A 10,440-nucleotide genomic window follows, 5' to 3' on the forward strand; every position below is an offset into this window, starting at 1 on the left:
ACATGTCAGTTTGTTTCAGTGTCGCCCTCTGAATATAAGTGCACCAATGCAATGTTCAACCCACCATTACATAACAATGACCTAGCGGCCTGACTGCCTGTTGAAGTGCGGGTTGGCGCTTCACGGGCTCGTCGCACCACACACACAATCAAACATGTCGGCGCCTGCATATGTCTCTGACGGAAGAGCCTGCCTGGCTGCTGCAGTGAAGCTGAGCGAAGCGTAAAACCACTGGAGCGTTGCCCTTTGACAGGGAAGGGACGTCCCCTTCTCGACACTGACAATGCTGCACTTGTCTACATAATGTAGCACCACAGTGACAGCCTGCGCAGTCAAAGCACCAACAATATCCAGTGTTGTCACCTTACTATTATTATCACCATTGGGAGAATGAGAGGCTGAGGTGGCCATGGTGGGCCTTCAACCCTGTAATCTTTAGGTTGCACATATTAATTTATACAACAGGCGCTTTAACCCATTGAAGCATGTGGTCCATATCTGACACCAGTTACATACAGTTTACACACAGGCTGTCTGCAGGAGACACAGTAACCCACTGAGCTACGTAATGAAGTCTGACAACTCTGACTTCCCAGTTACTTGCTGATGTCTGCAGCATGCACATTAACCCACTTAATAATTTTGTCAGATTTGACCCCCTTCAGAATACATGTTATAATTAGATCTCTGCAGAAGGCACTCTAACCTTCCCACCCCTTTCTAGCCCTCTGCACTCCTCCCCCTCCTACGACCTACTTTATGGTGGTCACTGCACATCTGTGCTGCTGGCGTACCAACAGAAAGCCCATCGATGCCCCTCCGCGACTGTACCATGCCCAGCGCCACTGATCCTGGTCCATCCAGCCACCACCACTACACTTCCAATGACTTGCTGGCACTCAACACCAGATGCCGTCAAGACTGCTGCCCCCTCACTGCATCTCATTGACTGGCAGTACCTTTCTCATGCGATCACTGCCATTTCTCTTGCAGCATCTCCTTTACACCAGGCTCTGAACAGTACACCCATCATCAGCTGCATGCTCCTTAACACCAGATATATCTGCAAACATGACACTGAGGTATGGGACCTCATCAATGCACACTCCCTGCAAATCTTCTTTGTCAACAAAATATCTGTCTTTCACCCCTGCAATCGCAGTGGCCACTGGCAGCAAGATTGTCCATCACAACAGTCTACTGAAACCTGGAGGAGGCCTCAAAATCATCCATAAAGACACCATCATCTTCACTACCTCAACGGAAGAACCAACCACGCTCATGGAACACCTGCGTGTCAAACTGCATCTCAGCCACTCCACTACCATATCAGCCACCCTGGTTCACTGACCACTAGGACCACGCTGCACCTTCAGCAACCTCCTCACTCTCATTACCATACGACCCAATGACTTCCTCCTGCTCAGCGACCTCAACATTCATCTCGATGACCTATCAGACCTCAACACCACTGACCTCTTGGGCAGCCTTAACAACATCGGACTCATGCAGCTCATACAAGGCCTGACTCACATCACCAGGCTCACACTCAACTTAGTCTTCACAGCCTGCAGTAAGATTGCCTTTGCCCACCTCACCACGTTCACATGGACAGACGACTCAATCAAAATAGGTTGTCTGGGAGCTACCCTTTCTATCAGGAAAAGGATTGGGTCAACAATAGCAAAAATTCAGAGTTCCTTCTCCTGGATTCACTATTAATCAGATCTTTAATTGGTCATAGGGTCTTCCCTAGAGGGGCAAGGGGGTTGTAATGTTACAGTAGTTACCAAATTTACACTTCAACGAAAATGGTGCCCACAGGTATCAACAAAAACATGAAACAATAGTGTTGTTGTATAAAAATATTGATCAATTATTTATTTAAAAGGCATAATAAAAACAAATTAGAATAAGTCACAACATGTACAAAATTACAAATTCAGATCTCGCACTTAAACATGCTGATACGGGAAAGACCAAAGAAACTCCAAGCGCTATTGCATATAACTGGAAAAAAGATGAAGAACCAGCTGAGACAATCAGATCAACAAAAGAGTGTACCTCTCAACGAGAGGAGGAGTGAACAAATGAAAAAAGAATCAAATTAGATTCTTTTAGAAGGCCCTCACTCACCAACGTGGTTGGTGACATGCTTCATCATAGGGCCCTACCAGGAAGGTCTAAAATCAACCTGGTGTGCTTTGACGCCAGAGTTACTGCAGAGTTGGTTAGTGATTCTGTACGTGATGGGTGAAGTGAGTTAAAAGTGATCATGTTGTAACCTAAAAAACTTATATTAGTAGGCCAACCTGGCACTGTTAAAAACGGAGTGGGCAGTTGAAAAGCTGAATCGATGTATCAGCTAAGCCCTGCTTGGTGAGGTCAACATGTTTCTGCCTATGTAAGTGTTATTTCCTAGGCATTTGTCAGGACCAAAGTGTAGACCCCGGTGGTATGAGGGCGGTAAGGCTCACCCTAACCTGGTGATAATAATGTGAAAAATAAACACAAACAGGAAAAAAATATTAAAAACCTGGTTGTAGGCAAGGTACTCATGAATTATCGGCCCCCAGCAATTACCCGCAGGAGAGGGAAAAAAAGACACAAACAAACAGATGAATTCCAAATGTTTCCTACAATTCATGCATGTTTGTGACAATTACCCTCTCAGTGCTCCTCTCTGTGCACACAGAAGAGTTGGTAACACGAAACTAATGTGCTAATTTGTGTAAGATACCGGTGCATTAATGCTGTAGCTTTATCTTCGTGAGTGGTTTACATATTCTGCCACTCGAGTCGTGATGGTACCTTAGGGTTTTAGCGCTTTTTCAACCTGTACGCCAAACTACGGCGTTATGTGGTCTTTGTGTGTAAAACTAGTTTGCACTCTAGTCAAAGCTTCATAACAAACACACTGTGATGTGTCAAATGGTGGTGCTGCAGAGTAAAGTGGGACCAATTGTCAAGAAGAAAGAGAGCTTACATGAGGGGTCTCAGGAGGGGTGGTAGCTAGTAGGCACACCCTGGAAACAAGGGAAACACAAATAAAATGGGCATTGCCCTTCGATTTACTTATCTGCTTAGAAGATTGGCATTGACGAATATGCACTGTGTATCTTTGTTTGTACTGATCAAGACTGCACGATAAATGACAATGCAAACTACATTTGGACTTTGACCATTTTATTTGAATTTTCTCTAAAAATTGTTTGGTTCTTACTTAAGAACGTATTTGTATGTGATACGTGTGCACAGGACTTGTACTTACAACCATGTTTTGGTTACCTTGTCATCAGCGATGTCACCTTATTTGTCTATAGTGACAAATTCTTTTCATAGATGGCTACTGACAAAATTCTGGCTTAACCAAATACACTCTGTACTCTGGGATTTGGAGGGCTGGAGTAGACCTGAAGACGCCGCACCGTGTAAATGTGACGATTTTTACCCCCAAGACACAATGCACTTTATGTTTTTTTGCCCTTTGTACCATGATGCCAGGAAAAGGTTTATCCTTCCTCTACTAAAGATAATGAATTTTATCCAGTGTAAACCTGCTTTATTGTATTTACAACTGTTGGAATCTCCAGTAATTATGTTTTGTGTCGCCAGCTTTCTTGTCGCGTCAGTAAGAAATAAGAGGGACAGACAGAAAGCCGCACAAGAAATCCAACCTTTTTAATACAATGACATTGTAGCTCAATCAATTGCTTTAAATTTGGAAATGGCTGTTAATGTTGTTTTAATGAACTTGTACTGTATTTTTATCTTGTATATTACATTTTTAACCAATTTGTAACGTTTTTCGCACATGTATAGCGTACTTTTATGATTTTAAGTAATCGAATAAAGTGGTTTGACTTGACTTGACTATAGAACTTAATCCATCACACCGGAGAAAACACAAAGGTGTTGTTGGAATGCTTGCATATATCCAATGCTAGTTACTCAGGCTGCATTTTAGTCCATCAGTTTTCACCCAACATACCACAGCAGACTGTAGGAAGATGGCAAAGACTGCTTACGGTCATGAGGGGTCTCAAATCGTTATTCTCCTTTATGAAAGGCATCTTTTGAAGGCAATTTTTAAAAAGCTAATCAGGGTTCATGTAGGGACCAAAATCAGACACCAAAATACAAATCGGTGTTCAGAGGGGCGAACATGTGCCAATATATCCGCATTTTCCACTGAGCATGAACCATCCACATTAAACAATGAGCTATTTGACATACACGTGGCTACTCTGGAAACACACTTTTTCACAAAGTAAAAATAGTGATTACAATTTCTGTCACATCATGTGTACAAATAAACCTATAGACATATGTTGTTTGTTTACTAATTGAGTGCTTAGTGCCTGCGGCTCTAACAAATGTCTAACCGGAGGGATACTGTTATGTTTTACCCCTGAAAGTGTATGCTCTTCGTAACTGCATTTTTCCATCTTTTCCCTTTCAAGTAGATTATTATTCATATTAGCACCCACTAGGAAGTTCTTAGTAAATCGGATGCCTGGCATTTAATCCTGTTGGTTGCCTGACATCTGCATAAAGATGAAGTCTTAAACAAAGACATGAAGCATCCTTAAACAAAGATACAAAGCATGTTTGTCTGCAGTCGGGGTAACTGGGGATCACTTGAAATAGTCGCCCCCTACGGACAGATGTCACCACCAAACAACTGTTATTTCCCCTCATCACACCCTTGACTCCAGCACATAATTGTATCATGAACAATTACCACCTTATAACTTCATTTGACACCCTCAACAGAGAGCAATAGCACTTAACTATGTGATTGATAATGTTCAAGGGGTAGGCAGGATAGATCTAACAAGTATTTGCATTGCAATCAATTTCGCCTTTAGGACCTTGGGCCTCATTTATGAGGCAGTGCGTCACTTTTACGCCGCCGATGCGTCACTTTTTGAGACGCATCGGCAGCGTAAAACATGCCTCCTGTTGCGCACTATTTAAAAAGTGACGCATCTAAGCAGATGCGTCACTTTGTAAATTCCTGAGATACATTATACCTGCGTTCCCCCGCAAAAAGCCTTGTAATAGTGACGCAGTGAAATCTATGAGATTTCACTGCGTCACTTTTAGGACGCTGTTGCGTCAAAATCTTGTGCCTGCCTCACAGCAGGCGTAAGACTGATGCAAGCCCTTTCACATGGGGCTCTCCCCATGTGAAAGGACGCATTGCTGGAGTTGCGTCACTTTTGTGACACACTCCAGCAATGCGCCACTTTTGCGCTTACAGATACGTCAGAAATATTGAAGTATCTGTAATTCCTTGCGCAATGATGCGTCATATTGTAAATATGACGCATCATTGGGGTCGCAAGGAGGTCGCAATGAAAAGTGCTGCATCGCTGTTTTCTCGCAGCGATGCGTCACTTTTCATAAATGAAGCCCCTTATATGTATTTAGCTATGCAGCACATTAGCCTGGGTGCTGAAACATCCACCGTGCTTTAACATGGGGGAAAGCAAGCAACAAACTGCGCAACACGCCAGGTCTATGGGTGCTCATGGAAGACAATTTCTATGGACTGGAATCTAGAGAAAGTCCCTCACCAGAAAGAAATTCTGGTATTTTACTGACCTTTACTGATATTTTTATATTAAGAAAGTTAAATAGAGGCAGTTGAATAGCAAAAAACAGTCTCTAAGCGGAAGCATGCAAGTCCTAGGGATGACCTCACGAGTCCACAAAGTACATACACATATAAGTATATACTAAAGTATATACAAGAGGTCTCGAATGCTCAACCCAAAAATGGTGTTTGAGGGTGCATGATCCTAAAAGATGCTTAGCAAGAAGTCACTTCGTTCCAGAAGTAGCTGTTTTTTGCATGCGCTGAATATAAATGCCATTTCATTAATTAATCCTTCATATATTGTAGGAATTGCCAAACCCAGTTTAAGTTAACAATTTGTGTATTGGTCTCTGCCTTTGGGATATCATGCAGTGAAAGGCATTGACCGGGTCCAATATTTTTCTTTCCCATGGAGGAATATTCCATTAACGCTCTTTTATTTATACCTGGAAAATGCATTGATTGTTAATCTAGTTATTTTTTTTTTTAAGTGTATCTTATATAGCGCACGGCTACCCCAACGGGGTGTCCCGGCGCTTGCATTGGGAGCCCGTCCTGGCTTTTCCCTGTGAGATAACCCATACTGGGCATCCCCAAGGTGAAAGCCAGGCATCCCGCCGCGGGGGGCCATAGTGGAGATTAAGCAAGCTATTGCCCAGAGTTGCAGAGTGTGAACCCGTGATTCGAGTAGGCACCGAAGTGAGAATTATCGAGTCCATGGACACTTGGGCTCAGACCCTGCCGCGTCGGGAATTGAACCCTGGTCCCGGGTCTGACCTCAACTTCGGGGTATGCCTCCTCTAACCATTGAGCCACACTTCTCCACTATTTTTGTAGGTGTGAAGTAAAATGCATATTTTGGCTTATATTTTTCGTTTTTTTAACATTTTCTCCCTCCCCTCCAATTCCCTTGAACTCCTATCCATCTCTCAGTGGCTCCAAACAATTGGATCAGGTATTTGCCTCCCCATCCCCATCTCTTTCAAAGTTCACCACCTGCCACTGCTCTAAGTAACTGAATCCAAGCTTCTTCTTAACGCCCACTCTCATACTCACAATCACATACACATACTTAAAGGCAAAAAGAATGATGCACACAGGTTGCGGAATAGAAATGAATCACCACAAAGCTGACAAGTAAGTTTTTATTTATGTTTTGGAACTCGTGAGAGGTCCACATAAAATTTACATACACAATAACAATCCAATAGTACACAAAAAGAGGAAACAACACACATAATTAATACAGATCTAAAAAGCATTTAAAAAAAGTTAAAAATTCTGGAACAAAACATTTCATTAGGGGGCTTAAGAATAGCATCAGAAAAGGCACTCGCAGATAAGATTCCAAGTTCTAAGCAAATTGGTCGCACCCATTTACGACGAGATTTTGTCAAAGCCGGACATATGAATAAGACGTGGGTAAGATCTTGGATCGAGATGTTGCACAAGGTACATTTGTTAGAGGAACCATTCCACTTGGCTAAAAGGTTATTCAGTGGTAACATATCTTGCCTTAATAAAAACCAGAAACGAGGAATGCCATGCGGGGAGATTCCAAGTAGCGTAGAGTTGCATTGTTTTAAGATTAAAGGAATTAATCACCGGCAGATCACCTTTCTTTGTCCTTGTCTGGTCTCTATCCAACGAGAAACTTAGCTTCCACGTTGCTAATTTTAAGGAAGCTTTTAACTGGTAAAGGGATAAAGAAAAAAGGGTAGATTCCTCCAATTGCAATAACGTGACCGCCTTTCTAAAGTTTTTTACAATTGGGGAAAACTCCTTTAAAGGACCTAATAATTCCTTTTGGATAAGGTGTCTTAATGAGGTTGGTTCACATTTAGCTAGGTGAAAAATCCTTCTTCTTAACGCCCACTCTCATACTCACAATCACATACACATACTTAAAAGCAAAAAGAATGATGCACACAGGTTGCAGAATAGAAATGAATCACCACAAAGCTGACAAGTCCAGCTGACTGTTCCGAAGAAGTGAGAGATGTATAACATGTTCTCCCTGCCTTTCTTTTCATTGCAGTTCCAAGTCTTTGAAGGCAATATTGGAGAAGCGTCAGTGTCACTTCACCTGGAGTCTTGAGGAGCATGACGAAACTGATATAGAACACGTGAAACAAGGTCTCAACCTCAGACTTCAACACACGCCTTACAACAACCGTTCCACCTTTTACGCACTCCAGGCCTATATACACCAGCGGGAAGGAAGATACCAGGAGGCCCTTGAAAGTACTAGGACAACTGAAGAGTTTTTGGGAGAAGGTCAACAAACCAACTTGGTAGGGTTTAAGTTGGTTTTCTTTGGTAACTACGCCTGGATCTACTATCATTTGTGCAACTATGAAATGGTAGAACAATACCTTGACAAATCTGACACAATTAGTCAGTTTCTTTATCAGCCCGCTCATTCTACACCAACTACTCCTGAGATTAGTGGAATGATTGGTTGGTCCCTAATGGCAATTGGTTTTCGATGCGATGAGCTGGCAGCAAGCTGTTTCCAGACAGCATTGTTAGAAAATCCTAAAAATTAGGAATTCTGTGCTGGGCTAGCTATGGCACTTTCTGCAGTGGCCCAACACAACGGTGCAGCCAGAGAACTGAAAGAAAAAGCAATTTCCAAACTTAAGGGAGTCATCCACCAAGAGCCAATCAATTACGAGTGTAGGGCCTACCTGGCTCTGCTGCTTAAGTATTTAGACTTCGATCAAGCACAAGAACTTGCAGAAGATGTGGTGGAGAACAGTTGCGTTCCTCGGTTCTGAGAAAAGTGGCACAAGTCTTTCTAGCACAAGATTGTAAAAGATTCTGTGACATTCTATTACAAGCCAATTCCATGGATGGAGATTATTCTCTTCTTCTTAGAGACATGGGCTACTTCTATCAGGGACAACTCATAAAGAATGTATATGCAAAAATAGAGTGGCATCAGAAAATGCTATATCAGCAGGGATCCAGGCTTACAAACGAGCCATTCAATTGGATCCACTTTGCATCTTTGCAAAACTTTTCTTTGCATAAATAGAGAGCGAGCTCCCTAATGCTAATGAGAAATGTCAAGAAACTTTTAATGTCAGCTTCGGGCGATTTCTACTCTATAAGAAACAGGATGAAATCAACGTATTTGTCGAGGGTGAAACAAAGAGTGGAAATCAATGTAAATCTGAGTTGTTAAAAATAATTCGTATGTTTGAGAGAGATGGCAGAAGAGAAGAGGCCAGGGATCTCTCACAACTCCTCCAAGGGATCTAGAAAGGAAGAGATATTTTGTAGGAACAACAAAGTAGAGAAGATGCCGTCATTACAATTAGGTATGGCCACAGCAGATCGGACTGCTTAGAACCGAATTCTAAACGGAAAAGCTTGGCTAAATAGAGCAGGAGAACTGTTTTTTTGAAATAATAGACCAATGAGAATCAGCTTAATTGATACGGTGACTTAGTGTGAGCTAATAACACAGGACCCCGTTCACAATGGGGCAGATTTACACGCCCCCTGCTCCACTTTTGCGTAAATTTTAACATTCGAAAAGTGACACAAAAGTGGCGCTAGGGCCTTGTATTTTTGCACATAGGTTGTCCTTTGGTGCACTAACAGATTACTGTGTGAGTGAAAATCCTCATTACAGGTTCGCAGTATGAGATTTCACACTAATAAATAGATTTGTAAATGCAAAAAGTTCTTCCAGTAAGCCAGTGTGCAAGAAAGTCTGTGTCAACAAATCGTTTACAAGGGCTTGTTGGTGGGCAAGTCTGAGGACACACGTGGTGAACATCCACAAAGTTATGGCTTTCCGCTATTCACAACCCTTTTGCAAGTGCCCCGCTGGTAGCTCCCCTCCCTGAAGGCCCGATTCACAGAATGAACTGAAGACTCAATCCTAAACTTACTACTATTTTGGTATTCACAGAATGCACCTACTACTTTTGGCATTTACAGAATGAACTTACTACTTTTGGTATTCACAGAAGTTAGGATTTTGTCTTAAGTTTGTCTTAAGACAAACTTAAGACAGACTTAAGACAGACTTAAGACAGACTTAAGACAAACTTAAGACAGGCTTAAGACAGACTTAAGACAGACTTAAGTCAAAATCCTAACTTAAGTCTGTCTTAAGTCTGTCTTAAGTCTGTCTTAAGTTTGAAATCCTAACTTCTGTGAATACCAAAAGTAGTAAATTCATTCTGTGAATATCAAAAGTAGTAAGTGCATTCTGTGAATGCCAAAAGTAGTATGTGCATTCTGTGAATACCAAAATAGTAGTAAGTTTAGGATTGACGCTTAAGTTCATTCTGTGAATCGGGCCCTGAATATTGAGGGCAGGAGTGAATAGGTTTTCAGGGTGGAAAGTGGAGGAAACATCTTAAAATTAGAGTGGGTGTACAATAAATCCTATTTCATCTCTATAGGAAAATTACTCTCCCTGTGGAGAAACCTAAATAAATAAAAGTAGAAATTATCGGAATAACATGTCTATATGTAAGAATGTTTACTTATGTGAAAACTTTCTCGAATCTGGGACAGTCACAGGTTACCAGAAATCCTCTCGGAATTCTTTAAAAATTGCATAAAAAGTCAGAAATGCAATCACCATATCAGTTTAATCCAAGTGAGTACATTTCCTGGTTCTTTTATGAATGGGACCCACAGCTACAACATAAAACCTACAGAAATTATATCATATTTAAAATGTTAATCGGTCGTAGTAGGAAGATAATACTTGCAATTGAAACATCTGCAGAAAGAATTATATCATTATACAGGCCACAATGGGCTGCCTGTGGCAATCCCACAACCATCAGAACCAGGCCCTATGTTAG

At 41.8% G+C, this 10,440-nt stretch overlaps 1 pseudogene; it reads left to right on the forward strand.

Annotated features, from left to right (window-relative positions):
• The first annotated feature begins 1,071 nt into the window (after positions 1-1,071).
• LOC147734799 (interferon-induced protein with tetratricopeptide repeats 5-like) lies at positions 1,072-9,236 on the forward strand (annotated as a pseudogene).
• Positions 9,237-10,440: the final 1,204 nt, after the last annotated feature.

The sequence above is a fragment of the Lissotriton vulgaris genome, chromosome 1_2, assembly GCF_964263255.1.
Source record: "Lissotriton vulgaris chromosome 1_2, aLisVul1.2, whole genome shotgun sequence".
Classification (NCBI taxonomy): domain Eukaryota; kingdom Metazoa; phylum Chordata; class Amphibia; order Caudata; family Salamandridae; genus Lissotriton; species Lissotriton vulgaris.